The 15,727-nt window shown below is 40.5% G+C and overlaps 1 protein-coding gene across 7 annotated transcripts in view; it reads left to right on the forward strand.

Moving 5' to 3' along the window:
* The window catches only part of LOC100691674 (uncharacterized), a 44,446-nt gene continuing 28,719 nt past the window's right edge, over positions 1 to 15,727 (forward strand). For 3 of the 7 annotated variants that reach the window (XM_005472898.4, XM_005472899.4, XM_019366085.2), the window contains exons 1-2: positions 10 to 166; positions 5,935 to 6,046. The gene's annotated coding sequence lies outside the window, so the exon portion shown is untranslated. Of the gene's footprint in view, positions 167 to 1,875; positions 2,056 to 5,934; positions 6,047 to 15,727 lie in introns of all 7 variants that reach the window. The other 4 variants (XR_003213233.1, XR_001225337.3, XR_269611.4 and 1 more) reach the window with 4 other exon arrangements.

Raw genomic sequence — 15,727 nt, forward strand, 5'->3', positions numbered from 1 at the left:
CCTGTTTTGCTTCCTTCTTGCTCGTTAACTCACTCTGTTCACCTGTGCCTTACTTTCCCTAGCTATGTCTCTTTCCCTGATTGTCTCATGTGTGTTTAAGCCCTCAGTTTAGTTTAATTTCTGTTTCTACTGTTGTTGTGGATTTGCTGCTGCCATTTAAAAAAAGGTCAGTCTTCTCTTCTTCATGTTTGCCTCCAAGTCTGCATGCTTGGGTCTGTTTCCTGCCTCTCCAGGACAAGCAGACAGGCTTGTCCCTTTGGTTTGCATCTGCAGAGAGAGGCGTCATGTGATATATTGCATCTGTTTAACTGAAGTGTACCCAAAAGAAACACTTGAATTAAAGAACACAGAAGTGTTGTTATCTTGTTGGGGTTGTTATCTCAACCCCAGTGAACATTTAATTAAGATATGAAGACTTAGAAAACCAAGTATCTCTGTCATCTTGCTCTATTACTCAAGTTACCTGTGTGGCAGAGGTGGACTGTTAAGTAATGCACGGTTGGCAATCCCAAGTTCCTTAATTATCCCAATTGTTTAGGAAAGACAGAAAACCTCGAGTTGTTCCCAACAGCAGCTGTGAGAAACTTGCTTGGCTGCTCAGCTGCCACAGATGTGTGTTTGTGTGTGTGTGTGTGTTTATATGAAAATGGTGTAAAGCACTTTTGTTAAAAACAAACCAAAAAATAAAAGAACAATCCTTTTGTTATAAGAAGCTCTTTGGAACATTGTCTGATTATGCTAGGTTACCCGGTTTAACTGGACTTGTTTAATCCATGCTGATTTAGTGGGCTTCCACTTTTGGACCACACCATATAACTGGGCTTTTATTACATTTTTCATGAGAAGGAAGCTGCCGGAGACCTGCCAACACTTCTCCTAGTTTAGGAGCATTATTATTGTGACTGTTTCAGGGTTTCATGTTAGCTAAACATGCTTAACACAAACAATGCAGAGAAGGAACGAGCAGGCAGACTGTCAGATTAGAATAAATAAGGAAATTCAGTGGACTGAAGAGTCTCTGCTTTTAATTGTATGTGGAATGCATCACTGACAGGACTGAAGTGTTAGATTTATATTTGCAGGCTAACAAAAACAAAAACAGCTAAGCACATTTACAGCAAGCTTTCAGTTTTCTTAACATTCATCAGCTTTGTGCTGTGTTTGGTACCAACTGTGCAAAACAGGCAGCTGTCTTTATTTCATATACTCTGAGCCAGGACTATACTCGGTATTTGTTCTTCTCAAATCAATACAGAGATGAAGCCTAAAAAGATTAAGTTTCTCGTTTGACTGATGGTGCAAACAGCCATAATGGTAGAAAACAGAAAAAGACACATTTCCAGTCAGTTAGCACAAATCACCAAGTCCAGCGGTTCCCAAGTGGCACGTGTTTTACTAATGTAAACGAACCAAAAGTTATGAATGACTAGTAAAATTCACTCTGAGTATATGTGCATACTCATTTCTCCTAAAAAAGAGGAATGAAGGAAGCTAAAAGTATACTTTGAAACCAAAGAGCGTTGGATTCGAATAAGGAAACAAGAACATTTATTGGACTGTGTGAAAGTGTCTTTTGCTGATATTTGGTAGTGAAGAGGCAAAAGATTGTGAGTGACATGCAAGGAAGAGGAGCAACTGCTGACATGTTGGGTCAAATAGAGGCTGTTCAGTGCAGATATGCATACAGGAGTGTGCTGAAATTTCAGCGTGTTGCTTAGCATGGCCTCTGCACAGAATGTTTGAAAACCTGGTCAGCTTTAAAGTGCTGAAAATAAACCACACTGAAGAGTGACGCTTTGTAAAAGCATGACATACTTTTGACAGCAAAGATGATGCATTGAGGCCAACCGCTGCTTAAATCAATTTCACCCACAGGTCAAAAGGGAAGAGATCCTGTGTAATCCCCTCTTCGTGGTTGGTTCACACAGACACCAGTGCAGGGGTCCAAATCATGCCTCCAGACCCACAGGGACAAATATTCAGCACAGACGTCAAATTACCATCTGGAAGTGACATAAGACAACTCGGGCTGCTGCCCATGTTGTGAAACATAAGGTGCAATAGGCTATATGTTCATGGTGACTCATGCTTTGCTTACGGGATTATGATGGCTGACGTATCTCCCATCAGCTCTAGAATTCAAATGAAGTACTGTTTTCATTTATTATCATATGTACTCAAGATGCGGTGAATCCAATTAATTTGGAATGTAACCGACACCCTGTAAATGTAGATGGAGTTAGGAAAAACAAAAGTGAGTCATCCCTGCCCTTTTACATGTGGTCTCCTGCACTGATCTAAGAGAACAGAGCGAAAGAAAGCAGCTTGTGGTCATCTTCATGTGGAGGCCTCACAGCCTCCTTAAGCCTTACCTCCTCAGCTCACATGCAAAATCCCAGCTTTAGGGATAAAAGTGAGCTGAAACTTTTTCTCTGGAGACAGGGGACAGGAATGGAGACGGCCAGAATTCCGGCGTAGCTGTGATTTCACCCACTAAGATGATCTTGCCAAGCATATCAGTGAGAGGAATCCAGTTTCTGCATCCTGCCGTTCTCAAAGACAGGAATCATGTGGTGGATCACAGCAGGCTGAATCATAAACAGTCAAATATGAAAGTAGATTTACTGCCAGATGTTGGCAGAGCACACTTCATTTCACTTGTAAAACAGTGAGGAAAGCAGGGTGTGCACAGAAGGTTGAATAATTCCAGGACATTCTTTCTGAGGAATTGTCTGAGTTGTATGCTCAGGAAATTGCAAAGGCTGGATTTCTGAAAACGTAAAAATACTGCTTGTGGAGTTCAGATATCAAACAAATAATCTGTGATTTTATATGGTTTTATATCACCTGATAAATAATACAGGACACAGTTCTTTAGCCTGTAGTCAGCTTACTGTGTCCGGTCTTTCCTCAATAGGAAGGAAAGTTCACAGGAAGTGATGTGTTTTTGTTGCCTGTGTGTGAGCCAGTTTTCTTTCTCACAAAACCATGCTGGAAGTAACTAAAGTCCAGTGGTGCAACTCTGAAGTCTTGTACCCATCTCATAACATGTCTCAAACTGGGTCCACTTGAGACGGATACAGTTTAGAGGAAGCATGGCCATAAGATCATTCATTAGATACAAACATTAGCTTGTTGGAATGCAGCATGTTGTTGCTATAGAAACTGTTACATTGAACATTCCTTGAGTGCTGACTGACTGTCTCTGTTGATTAGTTATACTATCTGTTGTGTTATTAATAAGTAAAGTTTATTTATACCACACCTTTCACAGGCAAGGTCACAAAGTACCATACACCACAAAAAACACAGCACAAAGACCTGCGTGTGCTCTGCAGACTGAAGGGAACACTTAGAGTAGGTCAGTGAAAGCTCTGAGATGCACTGGGGTGATTTACAATTCAAAACTTTAAAGGGTAACACAAGAATTTTAAAATTGACTCTAAAGCTAACGGGGAGCCAGTCAAAAGATTTTAAAATGAATCGAGATGTGCTATCTCTTCCTAAAATTAGTTAAGACATACAGCTGCACTGTGGAAAGATTTAAAGGTGATTTGTTGAGTCAGGTAAATAAGGAGTTGCACTAGATGAAATGAGAAGAGATAAACGCATTAACAAGTTACACCAATTCCTCATTAGAAATGGCGCACACAAACTTGGCAATGATTCTTAGATTAGGACTGAGTCAGCTTCCTGACATGAGTGTCTAAAGACGGAGAGCTGATAACTTCAGCATAAAGAGAGTTAGACTTTGCACAGCAACTTGGAGAACCAAGGCATTGTTTGATACTTGGGTGTCATTATCTGAAACAGTGATAAGAGGCTGTGTTAGAGTTTAAGATCAAATTAAATTCAAATTAGAATTTAAAAATATTTGACTGCAGTCAAACAGGTAAGTAAAATAACAAGTATGTAAAAACGTGTTAGTTGCAAAGAAAAGGACAACTGAATGCCATCTGCATACAGGTAAGAACTGAGGTAACATATACAAACTAAACATCGCAGGGTCACTACAAACTCAACAAAGCTGAACTCAGATCTAACCAAATCAGAATGGTATGATTTCCAGCATCTGAAGCCATCAAAATGTCATCAGTAACTCTTGATTGAAGACAATAAGAACAACCCCAGGTTTTTTTTTTCCAGCACTTTAGCCAGGCTGACAAAAAGTCAGAGCCAACCATTCCTTTAACGTTAACTAGTAATGACTTCATGAACTTCTTCACAAATAAAATTTAAACTATTAGAGAAAAAATATACATAATTATCTGACAGATGTAACATTATCAGTACCATTGATATTCATTTAGACTCTTTTTCTCCAATTGATCTTTCTGAGTTAACTTCAATAATTACTTCCTCCAAACCATCAACGTGTCTTTTAGACCCCATTCCTACAAAACTGCTCAAAGAAGTCCTGCCATTAATTAATGCTTCAAGCTTAAATATGATCAACCTATCTCTAATAATCGGCTATGTACCACAGGCCTTCAAGCTGGCTGTAGTTAAACCTTTACTTAAAAAGCATCTCTAGACCCAGCTGTCTTAGCTAATTATAGGCCAATCTCCAACCTTCCTTTCATATCAAACATCCTTGAAAGAGTAGTTGTCAAACAGCTAACAGATCATCTGCAGAGGAATGGCTTATTTGAAGCGTTTCAGTCAGGTTTCAGAGCTCATCACAGCACAGAAACAGCTTTAGTGAAGGTTACAAATGATCTTCTTATGGCCTCTGACAGTGGACTCATCTCTGTGCTTGTCCTGCTAGACCTCAGTGCTGCGTTCGATACTGTTGACCATAATATCCTATTAGAGCGATTAGAACATGCTGTAGGTATTACAGGTACTGCACTGCAGTGGTTTGTATCATATCTATCTAATAGACTCCAGTTTGTGCATGTAAATGGAGAGTCCTCTTCACACACTAAGGTCAGTTATGGTGTTCCACAGGGTTCAGTGCTAGGACCAATTCTGTTTACATTATACATGCTTCCCTTAGGCAGCATCATTAGAAGACATAGCATAAATTTTCACTGCTATGCAGATGACACGCAGCTCTATCTATCCATGAAGCCAGGTAACACACACCAATTAGTTAAACTGCAGGAATGTCTTAAAGACATAAAGACCTGGATGGCCGCTAACTTTCTGCTTCTTAATTCAGATCAAACTGAGGTTATTGTACTCGGCCCTGAAAATCTTAGAAATATGGTATCTAACCAGATTCTTACTCTGGATGGCATTACCTTGGCCTCCAGTAACACTGTGAGGAACCTTGGAGTCATTTTTGACCAGGACATGTCCTTCAATGCACATATTAAACAAATATGTAAGACTGCTTTCTTCCATTTGTGCAACATCTCTAAAATTAGAAATATCCTGTCTCAGAGTGATGCTGAAAAACTAGTTCATGCATTTATTACTTCCAGGCTGGACTACTGTAATTCTTTATTATCAGGATGTCCTAAAAACTCACTGAAAAGCCTTCAGCTGATCCAAAATGCTGCAGCAAGAGTCCTGACAGGGACTAGAAAGAGAGAGCAGATTTCTCCTGTTTTGGCTTCCCTTCATTGGCTTCCTGTTAAATCCAGAATTCAAAATCCTGCTCCTCACATACAAGGTCTTAAATAATCAGGCCCCATCTTATCTTAATGACCCTGTAGTACCATATCACCCTATTAGAGCACTTCGCTTTCACACTGCAGGCCTACTTGTTGTTCCTAAGATTAGGCTTAAAACGTTCCTTTTTTGCTAAAGCATATCATTAGTGCTGGACCAGGTGACCCTGAATCCTCCCATAGTTATGCTGCAATAGGTGTAGGCTGCTGGGGGATTCCCATGATGCACTGGGTGTTTCTTCTTCAGTCACTATGTGTTAATAGACCTCTCTGCACTGAATCATACTTGTTATTAATCTTTGGCTCTCTTTCACAGCATGTCTTTTGTCCTGTTTTCCTTGTCTCACCCCAGCCGATCGCAGCAGAAAAAGTGAGCAACAACAAAACTAAAACACAAATGAAAACAAGCAACAACAGCAAATAAGAAGGTAAGTGGCAGTTTTCCAGGATCAGCAGTGTTGAACTGGTAACCAGGTGAGTCATTTCCTCTGTGGTGTTTTACAGGGTGTTTTCCAGAAGCTGACCATTCAGGTAGCCAGTGGAGACTTGTGGAAGCTTAGTTGAATCTTTAAAGACTTTGGCAACTTGTTTAACAGCTCATGAGTTAATGATCTTTTCAAAAACAAGCCAACAAACTTGGAGAGAGTTTCTTTGAATCAGTCTTTAAAGGAATGTGTCTTAATACCTTTTTAATCCAAACATAGAACAATTCCACCAGAGCTTATCCTTACATTTTTTCCTTTGTTATCTCAAAGGTATAACAGGTTTAAAGTCCTGCTTTAGCCCACGGTGGGCTGCAGTGACAAGCCTGCAGGCTCCGCTGGCTGCCGGCTACGCCAGAGCAGACCGAGGACAATTCTTCTAGAAATGTTGAACATGGTTTGCAACCCTGTCACCCTGTGGCTGTATTATTGTACGGTTTTTACCTTACAGGCACCTTGAGGTGACTGTTATTGGGATTTTAGGGGTATATAAATAAAACAGAAAAAATTAAAAGGAGATCGGAACAAAAAGCCAAAAATGTTCACCAGCAAAACAATCCAGAATAAAATCCTATCGTCTTTGGCTGAAATGGTTGCTGGGGAGATAAAACACGTGGTTAGAGAGTGTACAGTTTTTAGTCATTACAGACGGACTGAGGATGTCAGTAAATTGGACCAAATTTCTTTCATACGTACTATAATGTACATTAGAGTTTCCTGGGGTTTCAAGAAGCACACAGACTGGACGCTGCTGTGTTTACCAGCAGGATTATTGGTTGTTAAGAGGAACATGGGGTGGACTACAGACCTTGCTGGCTAACAGTATGATGGCGCATCTGTAAGTGGGTCACAGTCTGGTGTGCAAGTAAGCAAGCATACAGGAGGTGGCCAAGAATGCTTTCTGTGTTCGCTGTAGTGCCCTGTGCTTAATCCTTACCATAGCAACTACTATAATAGATATACACATTCGTATGTCTATCAGAGATGGCAGCAGGAAATTTTTCGTGGGGACCCAAGAGAAGTGCAGCACCTTAGTGATAATCGTTGCAACATTGTGAATAGTTTGTCTGTTATTTTAATATGTGCTCTAAGACAGCGGTCCCCAACCTTTTTTGCGCCACGGACCGGTTTATGCCCGACAATATTTTCACGGACCGGCCTTTAATTACACTGTAAATATGAGACAAAACTTGAAGTTTTACTTGATCAAATGATGAGAGTACCACTGTAAATGTTACATGCACCTACTCACAAAGCCAATAGAGTTTGCCTAACTTTAAATCATAACTATAGGCTATAATTTAAAGTTAACAGCTTGCACAAAACAACAAAACAATGTTGTCATTATAGACATTTGGAACGTGTTACGATGTTTTTAAGTGGACTGTTACTTTAGTATTTCCTGTCTCTTCTGTGGATTGGTATACACCAAGTTATAATTATAACTGGGAAATTACTTCTAAAATCTCACAACAGCAGGATTTTCTGCTGGCTCTTTTAGGTTGTTCCTCTCTGTAGAAACCGTAAAGGAACATTTTAGCCCATATTTCTTTCTGTTCTGAGGAATCTTTGTTTCCCTGTGGTGTTAAAATCCATGTTTGATTGTTCTACCAGTAAGAATCACAACACGTATGTACAATATGGTCTTTCCTGGAAATCTTTAGACTGGTTCAGATTAGAAATGAGAGAGTAAGGTCATGTTAAGATTGTGTGTTTGGTGTTTTGGATAAGAAAAGGTGAAAAGCCCCTGAACATTGTGTTAATATCCCAGCACACAACAAAACAGTAACACAGGAACAGCCAAGAGGCTGTTTCACTAAAAATGAGCTCAAATCTGATCAAAGTAATTTGACTTCCAAATGTGTTAAATGGAAGTCAGGAGGTCAACACGGGGCCAGAATCTTGTTACTTCTCATGTGACGCATCAAAATGTCAATTTCAGGTGTAACCAGTTCATCCATGTTTAGCTGGTCCTGTAACTATGTTGGCTATAAATACTGTTTCCAGCTGCTGTAAATTTGTTCTCATTCAGTGTGGGCTAGGGTTAGGTTTTGTGAATAAATACAGGAGACCTAAAACCTATAGGTGTGATCATGTCCTAGGAGTTTGTGTAACAGGTGTTTCCTGTCTTAGATAGGTTTTGAAACCTTTGCTACATGCCTTTACCTCTGCTATCTTTACTGTCTGATGGTTTATTAAGATGTACTTCAAAATTAGCAATTAGCATGCATGTAATACAATTTATTTAATACATCCTCCGCATAAGACCAAGCAGTTCTATGCAGAGGATGTTTGTGAATGTGTTTAAGTTCACAAAGATGGCCACAAAGCATTTCAACAGACAAATAGGCCCTCCTGACATCCTGCACATAGTAAAAAGGTGGTTGATATTAACTGTATGCTTATCTTTTTTATAACAGTATAATTTTACAATATAGCCAGGAAACAAGCTACAGTAAGGTTGGCCAGCTTGCTAGTTGTAGGCAGTGGCCTACAGAAATGCAGGCAGGGACAACCAGAAACAGCTGCATGCCTCTCAGCTCAACAAGCTCTAGCCAAGTATGAGTGTATAGCAGTGGCGTTCTAAACACCACCGCTATAGGGTATGCATCTGGCATCAAGCTAAAAATGAAAGTGGCCAATTTAGTCACTTCGCCAAGTTACCAGGCAAGTTGACATTACCATCCAAGCAAATGTTAGTTTAAATTAGTTAACAGAAGGCAGCCTGAGGTCAGTTTTGATTCATGAATCAAATCATGACGTGTACATAACAGATGTATGTAATAACCATAGTGTCTCTCAGTGGTTTGTTCATCCAATTTGAAGTTTGATGTTAGTGTTTTGGCCATTTTAGCTGTTTAAAGTGAGACATAAAAACCATGGACTGTAGTGATGGGAATTCCGGCTCTTTTTAGAGAACTGGCTCTTTTGGCTTGGCTCACTAAAAAGAGCCGGATCTTTCGGCTCCCAACCAGCTCTTTAGGTGGTTTTGTTGCTTTAATTAATTTATTATCAACAACAATATAAAATTATGCACAAAAGAAATGACTAATGTAAATTACTAATGGTTTTACTTATATGTTTACATATAGATATATACGGTGGCCCCTAGAGACAAAGCACGTACAAACTCCAAAACGCGTACAAACTCCAGTGCCTGTGTATTTATACACAGGCACTCATATATATATTCAAATAATTTTTAAAAAATGTTCATTTATCTGTTACTACCACACACCAAATCCGGTCGTTGGTACTTCTTGGCTTGTGTAGCAACTTGGTAACAAAAGCTCAACACTGCCCCTAGCATCCTGGAGCACCTCCGTTGTGTTTTGGAGTTTGTGCGTGCTTCTGAGTTTGTGCGTGTTTTGGACTTTTTACGTGTTTTGGAGCTCGTACGTGTTTTGGAGCTTGTACGTGCTTTGTCTCTAGGGGCCACCGTAAATATACTTTTATTTAGTCACTCCACATAAAATGTAATAAATAAATCATATAATACAAAAAACAACAATTTACATTTTCACTTTTAGCTATTTAAATTTTCAGCTTTTTCCTTTTAAACAAATTTAAAGTGAAACAACACAAAACACTGCAAACCACAACACAATTAAATATAAATTAAAATATGCAAAACAAAAAGAAGATGCACATTCTCTGTCATATGGGCCTGCATGAATAAACTTTCTGAATCCTTTATCATCCGCAACTGAAAATAGTTGTGGATGATTACTATCCGGTCTTTAAGTGATGACGTGACGAATCTTGCTTCCGGGCCTAAAGTAGTCTGCGTTTAATATGGCTTTTGTGTTAACATGTTTAATGTTTTGTATTTTCTTCTATTTAATCTCAAAAAGCTCCTAAAAACAGTCAGTGATCACTGTTGACCTCCCTCGGCTTTTATTACCACTAATCATTTTAAAGCTCAGTTTTTAAAACCTTACGATGTAGCTACAGCCCAGCCCATGCAGCAGTATATGAATGACTAACCCAATTCATCCTTGTGGATCTGTTGTTCTCCTGGCTGAAGTTTGGTCCGTTTACAGCATCCTGCCATGAGATTACATTTGTTCCTGACCACCGAGAAAACTCACGTTAACTTTTATCAAGTGGAATAAAGTTTGCGTGTTTATATTATGCTAACATAGCTGTGTCGCTAGCGGTCACGTAGCACATCGTTATATACTGCTAGCCAAACTTCAGTAACCCTACAAACGTCACTGCTGTTTAGTTTTCTGTCTCCATTTATGTTGGAAGTGATAGCAGAGCTGTATATTTGAATTTGTTTCCAAAATCAGGACATGCTATATTGTATTTAGATGGAAGCTAGCGAGCTAACTTGCTGCTAATTTCTAACTCCGTTAAACGTCATAAATTCCGTTTCGTTTTCATGGATGCCTGGATGATAAACTCAATTGTTACACCTAGTAAAGCAGAATGCTGATCATTTTATTACAGATGAAAGACTTTAGATAGTTTTTCAACTCTCAGTGATGCCACAGTGATCATTTGATTTATGGACCTGCAGCTGAGTTTGAGCCTAGACACGGCCAGTGACGTCAGACTTAAAGACCGGATACCTTTCTAATGTGACGTTGTTGTCCCTGGCTCTCTTTCTCTCTCTTTCCCTCCCGCTCTGTTCCTGTGCTACTGCGAGTGTAACTGGACCTGGTCCACCTTCTGAGCTACAGCCATGTTTTACCATAGATTTCCTTATAGCTGCTTCAGACTTCTTTATCCAACGACAGGAACCACCCCCTGCTTCACTTTTCATGTCCGTATTCTGTGTAGTCTAAAGTCTACTAATCAAAACGCTCTGCTAAGTTAACCATAGTTTACTCCCAAAGTTAAGCCATGTTGCTGCTTGGCTAGTAGATTAACTTTTAGTTCTTATCTGCCTTGTGAGAGCTTCTGCTGCTCCAGTTTAGCAGCTGAAAACTCCTTTTGTGTCTGACATTTGGTGCTGAGTTAGTTGCACACAGTGGATTCATCGTTTATGGTTGAAAACGGCTGCCTGTTGTTGCAAACTAGGCTTATGAGTGTGATCACACTGAGCCAAAAGCTGCAGGCTGTGAATCCAAAGCAATGAGCTGACCCATATGGAAACGATATATATAAATCTTATAAAGTTTGTATCTGTTTTGTGTGAAACTTGTATGAAAAGCATACAAGAGTGAAAACAGATATAAGAGCCCTAGAAAAATTATATTAATGAAACTTGTATGTTTTGGATACTTACTACAACAATATATGAAAGTAATGAGAAAGTGGCCACTTTCATGAGTAAATCATATAAGCCTTATATGATTCACTATATGAAGTAGGCCACATCTTATGCAAATCTTTTATAAGTTTTTACTATTTCTTTTCCATATGGTGAAAGATGCTATCTAGAGCTGGGTGATCATTTTCTTTCATTAAATTTAAACTTTTGATTATATCATTTAATCCATATAAAAATATAGATTATAGTATGTAAAATATATGATAGTGTAAATGTGCATTTTCATATTATAAACATTACCTGTTTACCTTGGATTCTTGTGCTGTTTCAGACATGCAAACACACATTCCTTTGCTGTGGCAATCACTAGATCTCACTTGGCTTATTATCAGAAAACATAAATCTGACTGTCCCTGCAGAACTGACCTCACAATGGGAAATAAATCAAGATTGTTGCCTTTGGATCGTGTGAAGGGTTATTTTCTTAGAACACACAATTTATGTGCAAAAGCATTACTTCTTCTTTTAAAAGCATAACAAAGAATTACATTTTTTTAATTTGAAATTCATCTCTGCGGTCAGAGCACTTTAGGCATTTTGTAACACTCATGATATATGGTTCACACTGGCAAGCACTTGTGAAAATCCTTGCCTGCTACACTCCACCCATGAGTAATGTCTTTCTCCACTAATAAAAACTTTCAATTTTGCAAGATTCGCTGCACTAACAATTGTTTAGCAAAATGTATTAACCAACATATACATAACATAACGGAGACATAATGTCAACAACATACACAAAACATAGATATATTGTTGATGTTTGGTTTGAGATCAGCTACACATAATATACATAGTTTCTTTAATTCAAGTGGTATAATAATAAAATAATTCCCAAACCTGTATAAAGGTTGATAATCTTAATTCCCCAGGCAGTTTATATAGCAAATTTCATCCAGATTGATTGACATCTCTAGGAGGGTTTAAGGGACAGACATACACACATACACTTTCATCATTCGAGTAAGGCTCAGGTTAAATCTGAGAAAAGCCATGATGTTCCTCCTGTATGCAGGATTATCATTGGGCATACATCCATCTCTCTGTGTTGAACAGGTTGGACTTTACGAGCACATTCAGGGCAAAATTTGAACTTTTATACAGAACATGTTAAACTTGAGCAGCTGAACTGGACTGAAATGTAATGAACGTCTTCATGCTCAAACAGTAATTAGTACTTTAAAAATAACACAACCTAGGGTTTCCCAGGAGAATACTGAACTGTAACAAGATGAATAATGTTAATGCTTCAGTCTCAGATTGAAGACGTCACTTTGATGAGTGACAAAATGTTTCTCCCACTGAAAACGTCCAGATGAACAGAATCAACCTTTGGAGATTGACTTACCTGGATGATTGAGCATGCATCAAGACGTACCTGACTGATTTTTATTTAAAGAATGACCTTCAGCCTTACCTCTGTGTTTGAATAAACATCATTAACATTACAGTTTGGTCAGTTCAGAACTTCTTGTACAAGTAGAAACAAAGCACCAGAAGAAAGACCTTGAAACAATTTTAATATTAAATGAATATTAAATTGGCTAGTACTTACATAGTGCTTTTCTATTCTAGCTGAGTACTTAAGGCATTTTTTCTATAGCCTCACTTCATTCACAGGGCACTTTATTTTATGCCTTAAGCCAGGGGTGCCCAATCCCAGTCCTCAAGAGCTACTGTCCTGCAGCTTTTAGATGCATCCCTACTCCAACACAGCTGAATCAAATAGTTGGATTACCAATTCGGCATGCCATCAAGTCTGGCAAAGGCCTGATAACGAGCCATTCATTTGATTCAGGTGTGCTGGAACAAGGACACATCTAAAAGCTGCAGGGCAGTAGCTCTCGAGGACTGGGATTGGGCACCCCTGCCTTAAGCATTATTTTTTTAATCTCACAGACAGATTCACTTGATTTCATCCGCTTGATCACTTTGAGATTCAGTATCTTACCCAAGAATACTTCTGCAGGGGGAATGGAGGAGCTGAGGGTTGACTCATGTACCGTATTTTCACGACCATAAGGCGCACTTAAGTCTTAGATTTTCTTCAAAAAGTACGGCGCGCCCTATAGTGCAGTGCGCCCTGTGTGTTGTAATGAGGATGTAGTAGAGAACACCATGAGAATGCTAAAGGGTGAAGTGTGGGCGTTGACTGTACCGGTATATACATCGCACATACCTGTATAAAAGAACAGGTATGTGCGTTATGCAGAACATCGTTGTTTTAACAACCCTGAAAATGGCAAAGAGACACGCTTACGAAGCACAGTTTAAACTGAAGGCCATCAGCTACGCGGAGGAACATGGAAATCGAGCAGCCGCGAGGGAATTTAAGATTAACGAATCGATGGTTCGCAAGTGGAGGAAGCTAGAAAACAAGCTCCGGCAGGTCAAGAAAACGCAGCTGAGTTTCCGCGGACATAAGGCGAGGTGGCCCAAGTTGGAGGAAAGACTCGAGCGGTGGATCATCGAGCAAAGAACGAGTGGGAGAAGCGTTTCGACGGTCACCATTCGGCTAAAAGCAGTTTCACTAGCAGAAGAAATGAAAATTGAACATTTCCAAGGAGGCCCGTCTTGGTGCTTTCGTTTTATGAAACGGTGCCATTTTTCCATCCGGACCAGGACTACGGTAGCACAGCAACTTCCAGCGGATTATAATGAAAAGCTGGCCATCTTCCGCTCCTACTGCAGCAAACACATCGGCGACAAAAACATCCAGCCCAGCCACATCACAAACATGGACGAGGTGCCGCTCACTTTCGACATCCCGGTGAGTCACACAGGAGCGATACGCACAACAGGGCACGAAAAGTCTTCTTTTACCGTTGTGCTTGGCTGCCATGCTAATGGACAGAAACTGCCGCCTATGGTGATTTTTAAGAGAAAGACTTTGCCTAAAGAGAAGTTTCCAGCAGGAATCATCATTAAGGCAAATGAAAAGGGCTGGATGGATGAGGAAATGATGAAAGAGTGGCTGAGGGAGGTGTATGTAAGGAGACCAGGTGGTTTTTTCCACGCATCACCATCGCTCTTAATCTGTGACTCTATGCGTGCCCATCTCACAGCCGATGTGAAAAAACAAGTGAAACAAATGAACTGTGAGCTTGCTGTCATTCCGGGAGGCCTGACAAAGGAACCACTGGACATCGGTGTGAACCGCCTGTTCAAAGTTAGGCTGCGAGCGGCGTGGGAGCGATGGATGACCGATGGAGACCACAGTTTCACCAAGAGTGGAAGGCAGCGCCGGGCGAGTTACACCACAATTTGCGAATGGATTGTAGATGCTTGGGCTAACATGTCTGCTGGCACTGTTGTTCGAGCTTTCGCAAAAGCCGGCATTATTTCCGAGGAGCCGCACGGCACGGAAAGTGACTCTGACAGTGAAGAAAGGGAACCTGGCATGTTTGATGGTGATTTAGCGCAGCTGTTCAATTCAGACACAGAGGATGAGGACTTCGATGGGTTTGATTGATGACGATTACGGGAATAAAAATGTGAGTACCAAACTCAGTTTTGCTCCCGCTTTATTTTTAAATACGCATACTTGTATGCGCCCTATAATCAGGTGCGCCTTATGTGTGTGTTAAATACAGTAACCGCACACATAACTGAGACTGCGCCTTTTAGTACGGTGCGTCTTATGGTCGTGAAAATACGGTATATATGTATTACCCGCTCACCCCTGCAGGCGGTCTTTATCCTCCAAGCTCGGGTCCTCGACCAGAGGTCTGGGAGCTTTGAGGGTCCTGTGCAGTATCTTAGCTGTTCCCAGGACTGCACTCTTCTGGACAGAGATCTCTGATGTTGTTCCCGGGATCTGCTGGAGCCACTCACCTAGCTTGAGGGTCACTTCACTGAGTGCTCCGATTACCACTGGGACCACTGTTACCTTCACCTTCCACATCCTCTCGAGCTCTTCTCTGAGCCCTTGATACTTGTCCAGCTTCTCGTGTTCTTTTTTCCTGATGTTGCTGTCATTCAAAATCACTACGGCTGTCTTTTTCTGCTTGTCCGCCATTAGTATGTCCGGTTGGTTAGCCATCACCATTTTGTCCATCTGTATCTGAAAATCCCACAGGATCTTGGCTCAATCTCCACCACCCTTGGGGGCATCTCCCATTTTGACCTCGGGACCTCCAGGCCATATTCGGCACAGATGTTTCTGTATACTATGCCGGCCACTTGGTTATGGTGTTCCATGTATGCCCTGCCTGCTAGCATCTTGCACCCTGCTGTTATGTGCTGGATTGTCTCTGGGGCATCTTTACACAGCCTGCACCTGGGGTCTTGCCTGGTGTGATAGACCCCAGCCTCTATGGATCTTGTGCTCAGAGCTTGTTCTTGTG

This window comes from Oreochromis niloticus, linkage group LG12 (genome assembly GCF_001858045.2).
Source record: "Oreochromis niloticus isolate F11D_XX linkage group LG12, O_niloticus_UMD_NMBU, whole genome shotgun sequence".
Taxonomy (NCBI): Eukaryota; Metazoa; Chordata; class Actinopteri; order Cichliformes; family Cichlidae; genus Oreochromis; species Oreochromis niloticus.